The 16083-nt window shown below is 47.7% G+C and overlaps 1 protein-coding gene across 7 annotated transcripts in view; it reads right to left on the minus strand.

The window, feature by feature from the left end:
- The window catches only part of Tiam1 (T cell lymphoma invasion and metastasis 1), a 348780-nt gene that overhangs the window by 254745 nt on the left and 77952 nt on the right, over nucleotides 1-16083 (minus strand). For all 7 annotated transcript variants that reach the window (XM_029470566.1, XM_029470562.1, XM_029470564.1 and 4 more), the window contains one exon: nucleotides 14568-14619. The gene's annotated coding sequence lies outside the window, so the exon portion shown is untranslated. The remainder of the gene's footprint in view (nucleotides 1-14567; nucleotides 14620-16083) is intronic.

Raw genomic sequence — 16083 nt, forward strand, 5'->3', positions numbered from 1 at the left:
TACCCGATATTTCCCAGCCCCTAGGAAACAGAAATGTGTTCTGCGACTAATCTCTAGCTAACAGAACATAGATGATAAACTTGGAGCACAGGTTAGAGATAGGAGAGCTACAATGTAGAAAGAACCTGCATTCCAAAATTGTCATTTAGGAGACAACTTCATATAGAAAAACAAAAAAACAAAAAACAAAAAACCTAACCTTTTGTTCAGTTAAGCCAATATGTTTTGGACTTTAATTTAGGATTCAGTCGTTGGACACACCAAGAAAAAATATGAATTTTACTAAAGAAAAACATTTCTGAAATAAATAAAATACAAATATTCCAATGAGGTGGGGGGGGGGGGAGATCCAGATTCCAGCCGCTGTAAGAGCGGATTTATAGACGAGGGACAAGTTACAGAGGTTTACCAAACGAGAACCTTAAGAGTCAGAGGACTCTTGCTCAAGTGACCTAATTTCTGTAGGAATTGCTAAAAACTGCTTGGGCTTAAAGGTCAAAGATGAGGGGTGAACAAGTTGATCAGCTATCAAGGAGAAAGAGCAGGCAGCACTGCAGGGTTCTTCTAAGACCAGAACAGGGCAGGTAAGGAGGCCTGGGTCAAAGCCAAAGCCAGTGGCAGACAGTACAAAGGAGCTGGATTCCAGCATGGCCAAGAAGCGCCTCTGGGAAGATGGGGTCCTCAGCATCTTCATTTTAACAAGCTCCCTAGGATTTAGGAAGGGAGACGCAGTGGTTGGATGAAGGACCTGCACCAGGCCACACACACACACAAATATGAAAGCACCACACCTTGAAGACGTCACCAGTGACACCTCGGCTCTGACTCGGTGCTGCAAAGAACTGAGGTACCCAAACCCAGACTCCAGCATATCTCACGCGTACCTGCTCCCCAGGATTTAACCACTTGGGGCAGCGGCCACAGAAATCACAATTGCCTGATGGGCAGAAGCCACAGGTCCCGCTCTTCATCTCACGTCACTGACAGCCCTGTGAAGGACGTGGCCGGGCCTGCACATTCCCTAACCACTTCTGGCCATTGGGAATAATTAGGCCTTCTCATAACAGCCGAGAGATGATAAACAGGTATTTCGGGGCCTACTCCACAGATGCTATGAAACCAGAAGAAGTGGAGAGAAGTACAGAGCAACTCCCTTGGAGAGCCAGCGACATGCCGCAGCCCACAGAGCTCTTTAGAACTGGCTGTTGCCCCTGCGGGCCAATCCGTCCTCAGCACTGTGTCTTCAGGATTGCGTTTTTAAAATAAAATTTTATAAGTCAGTGTTTGGGGGCAGAGCACGAGCTAAACCACACATGTGGAAGTCAGAAGATAATTCTGTGCAAGCAACTCTCTCCTTCCTCCTTTCCACAGGTCCTAGGAGCCAAACTCAGGTCACCAGGCATTCACAGCAAGCACCTTTACCTGCTGTGCCATCTCGCCAGCCCAAAGGACCAGTGCAATTGCCAGCAGTAGAAATCACATTTAAGCTGGAGAAAAGGGTAAATGGATAAAGGGATAAAGGTGCTTCTGTAACCCCTGAGGACCAATCCCACGAGTTTGAAGACCTGATTCCTGCAAATTAATCTGTGAACCCTACCTGTTGCACATGCACCATGTGTGTAAACACATACATACACACATACACACATACACACATACATACATACATACATAAAACAAATGAAGTCACATGACCCACCCCATGCACCACTGCATCAGGCATCCCCAGAAGTCTCATGGCCCACCTTGTGCACCACTGCATCAGGCATATCAGAGAAGTCATGTGACTCACCACCCACCCCACCCCATGCATTGGGCACTCCTGAGAAGTTACCCACCCCGTGCATCACTGCATTGGCGCATCACTGCATTGGGCGCCCCAGATATCAGACTCCTGTGGTCCATCAGTTTTCAATCTCTATCAGCTTCAAAAATATTTCTGATATTCATTAGGGACCAAAAACCATCATGTTTTATAGCTGTGGTTTCTATAATGAGCCTTGAACTATGGTGGCTTTCCCAAATCCTCCTTCTCCAGGAAGCTCAGAGCATCCCTTATGCCTCTTTGAAATCCCCTAAAAACTGGGATTTGAAATTCATTGTATGCAACATAAATCTGACTGGTTACATAACAGAAAACATCAGGCTGCGCTGGCTCCCATTCAAGTCATTTAGAACAGATTTCATAAAAGCTGGACCTCACGGGATGCGGCCTCCCACAAGCCAAAAAGAAGCCAAGGCGAAACCACAGGCTCCCTAAACTGTTCCTCCTTGGACCCTCCTCGGCCTCGAGTGAAAACAGCCAGGAGACTAGATGTTGATGAGATTTCATTACGTGAAAGACCTCATGAAAATCAGTTCTAAAGCTTTGCAGCTCCCAGCGACCAGACTTGTGTTTACATGAACAGCTCTGAAGACGAGCTGTCCCAGAGAGACTACAGCAGCAGTGAACCCACAACCTCTAATGCAGCCCTAAGGGGTGGCACTAAAAATATTTGTTTTACACTGTGCTGAGTGAGCCTGCATCCACAGACGAGAACAGTGACTGGAGGACACAGCTTCCTGCCTTAAAACACATCAATAAAATTCCACTACCATTTTCTATACATGCTCAGTGTAATATATCTCAAAGAAGGGATGAAACAGCTCACGGACCACGAAGGCTGAGAAGCATAAAGTTCCTCAGCTGACCAATCCCATGCCTGTTTTCTGGGGATTGATTTACCAAGGAAAGAATGAGGTGAAAATGAGTAATTGTTATATTTTTAACTTCATAATCTCCTCTTAAAGAACTAAAACGCAATCTGTCAGCCTGAGGAAAGCTCTACTGGGCAACACATCGTGTCAGCCAACAGTGATGAGGAGCTAAGTCAACTGAAACCCGCCCACTCCGCCCCTCAGCCCCTATACCAGCCCCAACGTAGCATCCTTTTCTAAGAAGCAAGAAAGTCCTCAGACAACCACTGTTGCTATAGGCAACTTCAAGGCCAGTAAGGGGAAGGGCATGTTTGGGTGGGAAATGTCACCAGCTGCAGGAAGGAAACGTCCAATGTCACCAGGTCTGCATGGGTAAGCAGGTCTCAATCTAGAGCACGATAGGAAAACTCCAAGTCCTAGCTCACGTTTTACTGAGGGAGGGGGTGTTTATTTGCTGCTTCTTTGTCTTTTCTATAAAGAGAAGACTCCAGAATCACTTTATTACTCTGTCCCAATTGGCTTTAGTATTCTGTAGACTTACTCTGTTTATTGAAGAGTCTTCTAGAATGTTCTTTAACTCTAAGTTTACTAATAATACATTCCCCTTGGTTTTGCTGAAGAAGGAGCAGGATTTGGTCCAAACGGCTGTTTCATGCAGGTACAACTTTGTGGTAACAATCTGAAAAAAATGGATTTTTTTTTTATGCATCCCCTACCTATCCTGAATGTCACATGTAATCCTGACACAAGGGACACACACACTTGTCCTTACACAAGGGACACACACACTTGTCCTAACACAAGGGACACACACACTTGTCCTAACACAAGGGACACACACACTTGTTTAGTGACTAGATGAAATTTTACCATAGCAAAGGCTGCTCTTATCACAGCCCACATGGCCAAAAGCTCACGCCATCTTGGTGGTACCCAAAGATGGCCTATAGAGCCCTGGGATATTGCAATTCCTTGTAAAATCTAAGGACCAATTTAAGACCACCTTCCATTACTTCCTGAGTTAGAATGTATCCGCTAGATTCTAATAGCCAGGCCTCTCTGCCTCAGAGCAATAAATACAGTCGAGAGAAAAAAAAAGGGCGAAGAGGACTTCATTGCTTGCATTTGGGGCTTGGGTTTACTCCAGGTCGATTTCATGGTTTTTGCCGTGGTTGTTTAACCCCACATTCACTGAAATTCCTGTAGCTAAAAAAAAAAAAATAATAAATGAAACCTGCCTGCTTTCTGGCGATGTCAGATAAGTTTTGGCTAAATGTGCCTTGGGATGCAGACATCCACTCCAGGCCTACATAGCAAGCATAATCCCATCTGTCCCGTGCTCAGATTCGCTAGGGGTCTCTTCCAGGGAAAACACGGAGCCTCTAAATGAAACCTCTCCACCATTTTATCATGAACTAAGTAAGCAAAAGTAGTATTTATGGAGATTACTGAGGGAAAACCGGGCAATGACTAAATGTGAATAGAAAGGAACAGAGAAGGCAAAGACAGTAAGAAAGACACACAGGAATCCTCTCACAGACTGAATTTTGATCTTCCATGTTTCCATAAACCTATAGTTAATTCCACTTCGAGCACACTAAAAGGAAAGTTCCAGCAATAAGCGGTATGCGTCTTTCTGAGTGCCTTCATGGGATCCCATGCCTGTGACCGTGTCCTGCTGTGTCGCACACAGGATGTGAATCATCCTTTTGCTCGGTGAGTCTACATGCTGTATGCTACCCACCCGGGGGTCACTTAGAGTCTTTCTCAGGTGTCTCAGCAACTGTCCCAGTATCACAGAGGAGAGACTGTCTGCTGACCTCTACCCTACTTCACAGTGGTCCCAGAGCAGAGATGCTAGTGATTCAGATGTTCCTAACGAGATATGAAACACTTCCTCCGAGTGAACGGAGGGAAGGTGTCGAGTACGGAAAGAAAAAAGTTCACGTGCTGAAGTTGCTCGGATCTCAAGTTAAATCCTTACTGTGCCTAACTTACAAATTCAACTTCAGCTTAGATGCACAGGTACAGAATAAAAACAACAGGTAAAATTCAGTATAGTCTAGGATTTTGGACAACCACTAGGGGTGTGAAACTAAACCCTCATGGTGAAGCCAGATAGAGTGTCCCCAACTAACGCTGGGAGGTAACCATTCACCAGAATGAGAAGCCGGACAGGGAAGACCTTTGTCACCGTGGCAGGCCTAACTGCAGTGACTGAGCCACCTGAGACAGCCCACGAAAACTTCGTTAAGACAAAAATGTGCTGTGCATCATCATCAGAACAAGTAACGATGTCGTGGGTCTCCCTGCTCTCGTGGACCATCGGCTGATTCGGCCCACGAGGGCAGTGGGAACGGAGACGTTGACCATGGGGTTCAGAAGCCACGTGAGTCCGTACAGTGGATGACCACACTGGGACCAATGGTCAGTAGGTGATCAACTTGACTTAGAATGACTGAAGGCTTATAAAGTTTTGGGGGACCGAGGGTAGAGACATCCAGGATGGGCAAAGGTCATTGGCTGGGGGACTTAGGGTACCTGGAACGCCTCACAGCATGGGAAAGCACTCCAGGAATCTCAGGTGCTCGGTGAACAGGTTTTGTCAGGAGAAAGGAAATTGATCCTATAAACTAATTGAGGCTATGTGACATTCCTCAGGTAGAGGCGAGTATGGCATCTTAGAACTCCCTGGACAAGGTCAGAGAAGGAGAAACCCTGCTAACAAAGGGAGTCCTCCATTACACACTGAGCCCAGAAGGCTATCTGATCAATGGTAGACTTTGACCTTAATTAGCAGAGTTTTCCCACTGATCTAGAAGGAAGTTACAGGGAGAGGCAATGATGTTAGAAAACATGTTCTCTCTCTCTTTTTAAACTTATAAAGCAGGTGGTTAAAGAAAAAAAATATTTAATTGTAAGAAAATCCTGTGGCTAGAGATTCTGATGTGGGTTGTGAGAGTGGCGGCCATTTTGCTAAAATGAGATATCCATGTGACCTTTCCATTTTATGAGTGTGTGTGCAGGGGTGGGGGTGGGGATGTGGACATATTACATTATGAGTATATTAGCATGTGTGCACCTGTGCATGCATGTGCAAAGGGTAGAGGCTGAACCACGTGTCTCCCTCTATTAGCTTGCAATATTGTCATTTTGAGACATGGTTGCTCTCCAAAACTCAGCTTACCAAATCAGCTAGACTGACCAGTAGGAAGTCCCCCTCCCCTGGCACCTCCTGCATCAGCCCCCCAGGCTGGGGAGCATGTCCCACACCTGGCTTTCTCTATGGACACCAGGGGACGGGGAGGGGGCGCGCTAGATTCAGGACTTCATGCTAGCACAACACATACTCCATCCACAGAGATGTTCCTCCTTCACTCCTATTCTTCCATTGATGAGCTATGATTAATAGGACCACTTTGTATCTGAACTAGAAGGAGAAAAGCCAGGGGAGGGAAAAAGGAGGAAAAAAAGGAAGTAGAGAAATTCTAAGAAATCTTCCTAACATCACTGAACAAGAGGAATGTGAGGATACAATGTGAGCTCACGGTCGCCTGACCAGTAAAAGCCAATGGAAAGTCCTGCACTGGTCAGATAGCAGCCAGCCAGAGCAATGAGTAGATAGACGGTGGCCCAGCGTGGGCACTATCAGGGTCATCAGGAGGAACAGGACCTACCACTGACATGCAAACACACCCACACAGCACAGGCACATCAGTATAGATAAAGAGACTTATTATGAGGAGTTAGTTTATGATACTATGTGGTCTGACATGCCTGTAGATCTGCAATGGGCAAGCCGCAGACCCAGAGAGCAATGCTAATTCTAGCCCAAGGCCAAAGGCAAGTGAGAAAATGACAGGCCAGATCCAAAGATGAGGGAGTGTCAGCCACTAACTGTGTTCAGGCCTCCAACTGACTGCATGAGCCCTCCACACTAGGGAGGGCAATCTACCAACGTTCTCCCCTCTGTGAAATCTTATCCAGAAACATTCTTGGAGAATATCCAGAGTGGTTGGTCAAACATCTGGGCATCCACTAGCCAGGCAAGTATACACAGCACAGCACTAAGTGCCTAAGAGTTCCCAGTGCAAACACGTGAGACACACCAGCCACACCTACAGCATCCACACTGGCCAAGATGAGTCCAGGTTAGCAGTACCTCTGGAAAAAGGCCAAAGAAAAGAGCCGGTCACAGGGTTGTCCTATAGCATGCACCCCTGGCCCCACACAGACCCACAGCCACAAGCCTCTGTCGCTCACAGTGCCACATCAGAGATGGAAGCTCTCAGAGAGCACAAATGAGCTCTATCAGACAGGCCGACAAGTCCGCAAATTCTGCACAGGAGTAGTGGGGTCAGAGTCCATTCTGCCAACCTGAATCCCCTGGCCTCCACTTTTTAAGTGCCTCTCCATGCCCACCCTGCTGTACCCGTATCCCTACTGGAAGTGGCACACATGATCCAAGGACTATTACAGCAACTAGCACAGATCTGAGGACTAAATGATGCCACAGTGCCGTATTAGTCTGATTTGCACTGTGGTGATGAAACAGAAATTTGAAGGAAAAAGGGTCTTTATTTGGCTTACAGGTTACACTCTCTTATCAAGGGGAACTGAGGCAGGAACTGACCCAGAGACCATGAAGGAACACTGTTTGCCGATTTGTTTCCCTTGGCTTGCTCAATTACCTTTCATAGATAGCCCAGACCCATTAGTCCGGGGGGGGGGGGAGTGGGCACTGCATACAGTGAGCTGGGCCATTCCTCATCAATAAGCAATCAAAAAAAAAAAAATGCCACAGACAGGCCCGCAGGCCAATCTGACAAGGGCAGTTAGTTCCTCAACTGTGATCCCATCTTCCCAGGTATGTCTAGGACTGTGTCAAGTTCATAAAACTTAACTCAGACAGACCTAAGAGAAGCATCCCAAAGCCAGGCACACACGGGTACTCGAAACACAGTAGCTCTTTTCACTGAAAATGATGGCTGTTCCCACTGCCTGCAGATGGCTGCAACTCCCTCTTCTTGAGCAGAGCTAAGTTTGGAGTGAGGTGATTCACTAGGTACGGGAGCAATCCTTACAGTCGCCACACTGATGCAAACATTTCACAGCCAGACATAATCAAATCAGGCAGAAAGGCAAGCGTCTGGCAGGCTCAGGAGTCAGGAAGCTAGGGACACGGAAGTCTTCGCTGGATAGCCAGCCTGGTCCCCGGCCTTGCCCCTTCTTTCCTGGACTGTGAACTTTTCCTGGGAAGATAAATAAAACTCACCACAGACAACAGGGTGGTGGCCCACCAAACAAGTGGTCTCACCCAATTCTGGTGGACAAATGAATTTAATCAGGTTCCTTACAGGGACGTGGCCGACTTAACAAGCAGGGACACCACTGAAGAAACCAGCTCTCCCCAAACCCACTAATACCACAGATCCTGAAGGGGGCGGAGTAAAGCCTCTGGGAGGGATGCGCCTTACAAGCCCTCCCCTAGCAACCCTAACAAGCCCTCCCCTAGCAACCCTTACTAGCCCTCCCCTAGCAACCATTGGCTTGGTTGGGAAGGAGGAGCCTTAGAAGCCTCCCCACCAGCCACTAACAGCCTATATCCCTTCCACCGGGGTACACTGGTGGGCCCCGTCTTGTGTGGGTCTCCTGCAGTTAGCGGCAGCTGCAGAGGGGTCACGAGGGCACAGCATGGTTCATGATGGAGGATGGTTGCAGCTGCTCATGAACAGTGTGCAGTTTGGGAAGCAGACTGCCTTGCTTCAGTGAGCGCTGCTGCTCGCTGGTGTCCATGAGACAGGGTGCAGACTCGACATCGCTCCTCCCTAGGCTATGCAAGGCACTTCTGTATCTAGGCATAACTGGGACCCCCACATGTCCCTTTGTTTCAAGACAACTCCCCGAACCAATCCCGAATCTACTCCATTACCCACAGTACCTCGCTTTTCTGACCCAAAAGAAACCAGGTCGAAGGCACTTCTTGAAAATGTGCCCCTGGCTTCCTGCAAGCAGCAACTCGGCCACAGCCGTTCCCACGGCTTTTTCTCCCTCCACACCTGCCTCCCACCCAATGTAAGCTTCTCCACAGCAAAACAAGCAAGAGGGTACTGGGAAGACCGTGGCAGGCCTGGAGGCACAGGCCTCCATCTCAGATATTTGGGAAGATAAGTCAGGTCACAGGATTGAGAGCTTGTCTGGGTTGAGTAAGCTCAAAGCTAGCCTGGGCAATCTCATGAGACTATCTCAAAACTTAAACACTCGCGCGTGCGCATGCAAGGCCTATGTCTCAATGTGCAGCAAGGTTAAAAGTGAATGTTTCTAAAGAAAACCAACACTGACCCACAGAGGAGCCAGGGGGACTCTTCCCTCTTTAAATGTCCATCACCACAGTCCCTATAGATCTCAGACATTAGGGGGCTGGAGAGATGGCTCAGCGGTTAAGAGCACTGACTGCTCTTCTGAACGTCCTGAGTTCAAATCCCAGCAACCACATGGTGGCTCACAACCATCCGTAACGAGATCTGACTCCCTCTTCTGTTGTGTCTGAAGACAGCTACAGTGTACTTGTAATAATAAATAAATCTTTAAAAAAAAAAAAAAAGACCTCAGACATTAATAAACAACACCTCAGTTACCCAGAAGTCAATTTAACTACGCAGTCGAATGAGGAAGTGAGAGGGAAAACAGAATGGTGGCTCAGAGACTCTACGCTAGGACAGGCCATTGCAGGAGTGATTTGTAGCTGGGGGCTAAAAATAAATCAGTCTGGAACGGCAGGTGTAGCCAGTCGACCCGGCCACCACCAGTGTGATGCTGGCCATCCATCTGGCCTGCTCCTGCCTGGGGACCTAGCCTCAGACACAGCTGACACAGGCAGAAGAGGGCTTGGTGACTCGGGTCACAATGATACGTTTCAGATTTAGCACACCATTTTATCATAAATTTTTAAGTTCTGAATTTTAGTATATATTTATAAATATATATGCAATAGTTGATGCATACAGAAGTTAGCCAAGTCTACACATGGCTGAATAATCCAATTCTTGTGACCTTGGGGACTCCAGTCTAAGTGGCCCAGCACCTGGAATTCAGAGAGAGGAGCGACCCCGGAGGCACGGAAGAGCTACAGCTGAGGATAGACCTGCAACCTGACCCAAAGGAAAAGACTAGGCTATAAAGCAGAGGCCATGCTCTGGAGAAAAGTCTACTGAGGGTGTCACCCAGGCCAAAGGGGCTTGTCCGGGGAAACAGAGAGACATCTGCTGGGCTTGGAAGGGAGGGTGTCTTGCATGAGGTTGGCCAACTCCTCTTGCTGCTGCTTAAACTGCAAAGGTAACCATAGACTATTCTGGAAGACCAGCTTTCAGCCTTAAAAACGCCTGGAAATGTCCTGGTTCTCCATTTGTTGAGACAAGAGTCTTGCTCACTGCAGCCCAGGCTAGTTTTAAACTCACAAACCCTCCAGCTTCACCGTGTGCGGTACAGGGATCGCAGTTGTGCACCGCCACGCCCAGCTCCTTGGGAAGGTGTGCATAATGAGCACACTATCAACAAGCGCCCACAGTCACGGGTCTACCAGGTGCTCCCCTGTGCCCTCTCCCCCTGGGCTGTCATCCAGAAGACCATCTCAAGCCTCCTACCGTGTCATCTGCAAACGTGTCAGTGGGTAGGGCTACAAGAGAATCTTTTTCATAAACATTATCCCAGAACTCTTATAGGCCCACCACCCCAAACCTCATGATACCCCCAATTTTTACACATGGCTGATCTCCTCTCTCTTTCAACACCCTCCCCCACCCCTTATCAAGCCAGAGTCCAAACAAGAAGCTAAGAAGCTAAGTTTTATCTAGGTATCCTTCACCCCTCCCACTTACCCCATACGGAATCCTTCCTGCATTTCCTCTTCTCTACCTTGAGGCCCATACAGATTAAGTAAGGCATGTCTCTTGCCCTTATTTTCCCTTCTGTCAGTTTTAAAACAGTTTTTTTGGGGGGGAGCGGGGGGGGAGACAGACAGATGGCTGAGTGGTTAAGAGCATGCGCTGCTCTTGCAAAGGATCTATGTTCAGTCCTCAGAGCCCATGCCCAGCAAGCTCACAACTGCTGAGTTGTATAATTCCGGCTCTAGGGTATGACACCCTCTTCTGGAATCCATTGGCTCCTGCACACATGCAAGCAGACATATTCATGCACATGCATGCGCGCGCGCGCACACACACACACACACACACACACATACAAATTATATGTGTGTATGTGTGTGTATATAATATTTTTAATGTGAAAGCTTTTGTTAGCAAACCCTTCATAAGAGCCCGAAATACCAGCTCTTTCTGCTGAGATCCCGGCCAAGAGTTGATAGAAAGGTCAGAGCGCTCTGTCTGCTGATCACTCCATCACCCTTCACAGGCAGCAGCAGGACAGGCAGTCTCTGCAAACGCCCTGCCAACTCCAGCTCCGACACTGAGCATAATTCAGGCAGGGCATCACTGTCCGTGGCTCTTGGTTCAGTTCGATCATCATCTTTTAAGAGTTATTTCTATTTTTTGTGTTTGAGCCTCAGCCGGCATGCATGTATATACATGTACCGCATGGCTACCTGGTGCCAAGGAGGCCAGAAGAGGGCATCAGATCCCCTGGAACTGGAAAACTGGGGTTACTAACCACTGTGGGGGTGCTGGGGTCTGAGCCCCAGTCCTCTGTAAGAGCACGTGTTCTTACCTCTTCCATCATCATTAAAATAAACAAGAGGCCTTGAACTCTCAAGCAGGACTGGTTTTCCTCACCCCTTCTCAGGGCTCCAGGGGGCTGCTCAGTGATATGAGCCTCCCCCCCCCACCCCCCGCCCCCAAGGAGGTAACTTCCCTGTGGGCATGACGGGCATGGAGACACTAGACCACCAAGAGGATGACAAGGAGCACACACCCAACCGCCTCTCCCAAAAGAAGTCTGCGTGGACTAACGGTAACAGAAAGGACGCCAAAAGAAAGGAGCAGGAGAAATGGTTACCACCAGCCCAGTTCTGTCGGGTTTGCTCTCCCTCGACCTTTGAAGGAGCCACCTGGAGTCAGGGTGAGAGGTAGGGAACTGAGGCTCCCAGCTCTATGCAGGGAGCGCATTCTGTCCCTCTCCCCAACAGAACTTGCCCTTGGATTCCTGCTCCTTCTTCATCATCGCAAGGCCTGTGGTGCCAGGCTAGGAGACAGGAATAAAACCAGACCCAGTGAGACTCCCAAGCAGCTTTAGAGTGACAAGTCCCAGGCCAAGCCAGCTGAATGAAGTCTGTCTTTCCCCTCTCCCCTGTGGTGACTCCTCAACTTTGGAAGGATGCTCTGTCCACACTTCTGTGACTTTCTTTCCAGTATAAGAAGCCAAGGGCGGTAGCAACAGCCTACAGCCTGTGCAGATTCGAAAGTGTCAATATAGGGATGAATTCAGACACCATCAGATCCTATGAGGGCCCCGCTCTGCCCAAACTTCAGCTTCATACTTCAAAGAAAGATTTTTAATTACACATTATGAGACCAATTATATCTGAATGCATTATGAAGCAGAAGCTTTGCTAAGCAATTTTACTATTTTAATTCTTTTCTTCTGCCATTTTTTAAATAATCACTCTGGTTTTTTTATTGCATTAGGATGCAATTAAGTAAGAAAGAAAAGTCTTTTATATTTTAAATCTACTTCATTTTTCTTCCATAAAGAATTCCACAGCCATCCATAATAATTTAACAATATATTGAGAAGCTAAAGAGACTAGCTTAGGAAATGGGCTGAGCACCAGCTCGGAGGGAAAATGCAAGTCTGTCTATTTTGAAACAGTAAAACGCAGAGAGTTCCTGACCAGAGGTAAATAAGCCACACGACAACGCACATTCACATGGAAGAGGGAGGAAGTTAAAGCCCTCGGGATGTCGACTGCCAGGCCTGTTAGCTTCAGCCATCCACAGAGGAGAGGGGTGAAGGTGTAGGCTCTCGTCACCAAGTCAAAGAAGTAAGTGGCTGCCTCAGTCAGGGTTACTGGTGCTGGGACGAAACACCACAGCCAAATGCAACTGAGGGGGAAACGGGTTTACTTGATGTTCAGTTCATCATCACCGATTATCACTGGAGAAGTCAGGACGGGAACTCAAGCAGGGCAGGAACCTGGAGGCAGGAGCTGATGCTGCAGACAGAAGCCATGGAGGGGTGCTGCTCATTGGCTTACTCCCCATGGCTTGCTCAGCCAGCTTTCTTATAGAATCCAAGGGATGGCCCCACCCACAGTGGGCTGGGCCCTCCCCATCAATCACTAACTAAGAAAATGCTCCACACAGCGTACCCACAGCCTGATCATATGGCGGCAGTTTCTCAATCCACTCTTCCCTCCTGTGCCTTACTCCACGCTGACACAACGCTAGCCAGCACACTGGTTCACCAGGGAAAATCTTAGCCTACAGCTTACTACTCCTACCCTCAGCCTTGAATTTCTACCTGCTGACTAGCCAGAAAGGGCCCAGGTTAGCTCTGCCCCGTGCAGAGAGAATCTGCAAAATCTACCTTGGAGATGACCCCAGAGTCTGTCTGTGTCTCACCTGATCCACCAAGAGCATCCTCATCACTGTCAGCTCCTACTGACTCTTCCCACTTCACTCCTGATTTACAAATCCCACAAATTATCCCATAATCATTGCAGGCACACTCTTACAAACACACACACACATACACACACACACACACAGACAATAAAATAAAGAGAATTTGACCTAAGTTCTTCTTTAGAGAACTAACTAATAAATGTAAAACAAACAGCAGCATCCAGATACCAGCTCTTTGTCACTCTAAAGGAGTTGATCATACCTATCATCAATACCAGATCATCAATGGTTTTCCAGTCATGGGGAGAAAAACCATTAAGGTCTAATGATAGATGGATGGGCTGATATTATCTATCATTATTAATTAAAAGGGGACATCACATCACTGTCTAAGCTACATTCTCTACCCAATTTTTATTCATTTATTCTACATAGTTACAGGCTTGTTTCCCAAGCACGCCTTGAACTCCTAGGCTCAAGCAATCCTCCCAGCTCAGCTTCCTGAGTAGACAGAAGTTAGTTTGCATCACCATTGCCTGGCTCTTGGCCCTCAGTTTGGAACTGAATCTGATCATGTCTTTATGAGAACTTTGGAGGACGGGGAAAGTGTGAAGGGACCATTTGGCGACATCAACAATGTAATTATATTGAGGAAAACACAGCGGGACCAATGCCTTACCCGGGAGGACAAAGGGAGGAGCCATATTCTGAAATGCAAAGCACAGCATTCGTGCAATGCACACAGTGAACTGGAAGCAGGAGTGAGTTCTACACCAGCCCCAGCTCCATAGAGAGACCTTGTCTTAAGAGAGACAGGGAGGCGCCACCAATCCCACGGAGGGTGAATGTTGTTTAGATTCTTGGATTGTGCTTAGGTATTTTACAACCAAAACCAGCAATGAGACAACCATGAACATCTCCACACCAGCATCAGGTGACACTGAACAATGACTCTGACTCACTTCATGTGACAAGAGGATCATGGCAATATTGGACCAAATGTTTTAGAGAAATGTTTGTACATAGAACTGACTTCACTCCTTTAGTTCTTGCTAAATGACCAAAGCTGTCTTGACCACACAGAGTCACTATTGTTGTTTGTGGGGTTTCTTGTTGTTTGTGGGGTTTCGTATTTTTGTTTTGTTTTTTGATACCCTAAGGGAAATGTGTAGAAGGAAGGATACGGGATGATGACTGATTAATACAAAACATTAATGTGGGGCCTGAAATTTGCCCCTAGAAAGCCCCCCGAGGCGCACGGCCAGCTTGCAGCAGAATGGAATTACTCACCATTTGAAGCTCAAGCTTCGGACAGGGTCAGCACCCAGAAGTCGCCATCAACCTAGAAGTTCAAAAGAAATGGTCTGAGTGACAGATGGCTTCCCCAACGCCCGTCCACTTCATTCCATAATCAAAAAAGGAAAGAGAAGAGCATGTCACGCAGAGCTAGCGCAGGCGGGAGAAGGGAGTCATAAAAGACATAAATAAGATCAGCCCCATGCGGCATGAAACCAAGTAAGCCAGCACTCTGGACATCAGGGCACAGAGAGCACACCCTAGTGACGTCACCCTAGTGACACCACCTTCTGGAGGACCAGTATCCCAGAGTCAGTCACACAGATCCAACCAGGATCAGAGTCCTATGCTAAGGAGCAAAAAAGGCAGGCATGCTGTTACATGCCCGGTGTCCCAGCTATTCGGGAGTCTGAAGCAGGAAGGCCACAGTAAGCCAGAAGCTCAGTCAGTAGGCAATATAGCAAGCACCAACACAGGATAGAATAAAGACAATGCATGTGCATTTTTATTGACATAACTAGAATTTTGAAACCTTAATGTATAGTCTCTTAATGGGGAGGGGGGGTGGGGAACAAATATGAGAGAGACAGAATTGAGACAGATAGTCAAAGTAAAGTGAGATTTCAGACCCTACGGTGAGTTAACAAGCCCCACATTGCTCTCTCAGTGTTGGGTAAAGCCAGACCCGAGGATACCAACAATCCCATGATAGATAACTTTTTTTTTTTTTTTTTTTGGTTTTTCGAGACAGGATTTCTCTGTATAGCCCTGGCTGTCCTGGAACTCACCCTGTAGACCAGGCTGGCCTCAAACTCAGAAATCTGCCTGCCTCTGCCTCCCAAGTGCTGGGATCAAAGGCGTGCGCCACCACGCCTGGCAACATTTTTTTACTATGTTATTTGGTTATGTTTCTTAAATGGTTAAGGCAGGCAGACTTCATCCAGGATGACGGCAGTGGACAGACACCAACCCTGCTAGAATCAGGAGAGAGATTGGGCTAAACCGAGAACACAGGAACGACAGCTGGGGGTTTATGGCTTGAGTAGGGTGAGAGGCCAATGGGAAGAAAATTACTAACAGGAAACATCAAGGTGGGACAGCTTCTTGCTATGGGCCAGTCCAGGACCGAGACCCAGAGGGGGATGGGAGGAAGAGCAGGAGGACCAGTAACTCATCAGACCCCAAAGGTGATCAGTCATCCATGGGGATTTTCAGTAAGTGGTCTAGCATGGCTCTTAAACACATCTGCTCCCAGCCTTCTGGGCAGATGACAGGTGCATCTCTTTCCTTGAAGGAACAAGCGCCACGTGTGCGTAACAGGCTCCCATAGTGCTTCTCTGGGAAGACCTCACGCCCCCTACGTTCTGTAAGTTGCCTTGATCATGGTATTTTAACACAGCAGTGAATATGATACAGAAAAGAAGAAAACAACATTTGAGGGGGCTTGGGGGCCTAGCTCAGTGGTAGGGGACTTGGGGGCCTAGCTCAGTGGTAGGAGCTTGGGGGCCTA

The sequence above is a fragment of the Mus caroli genome, chromosome 16 (assembly GCF_900094665.2).
Source record: "Mus caroli chromosome 16, CAROLI_EIJ_v1.1, whole genome shotgun sequence".
In the NCBI taxonomy this organism is placed as follows: Eukaryota; Metazoa; Chordata; class Mammalia; order Rodentia; family Muridae; genus Mus; species Mus caroli.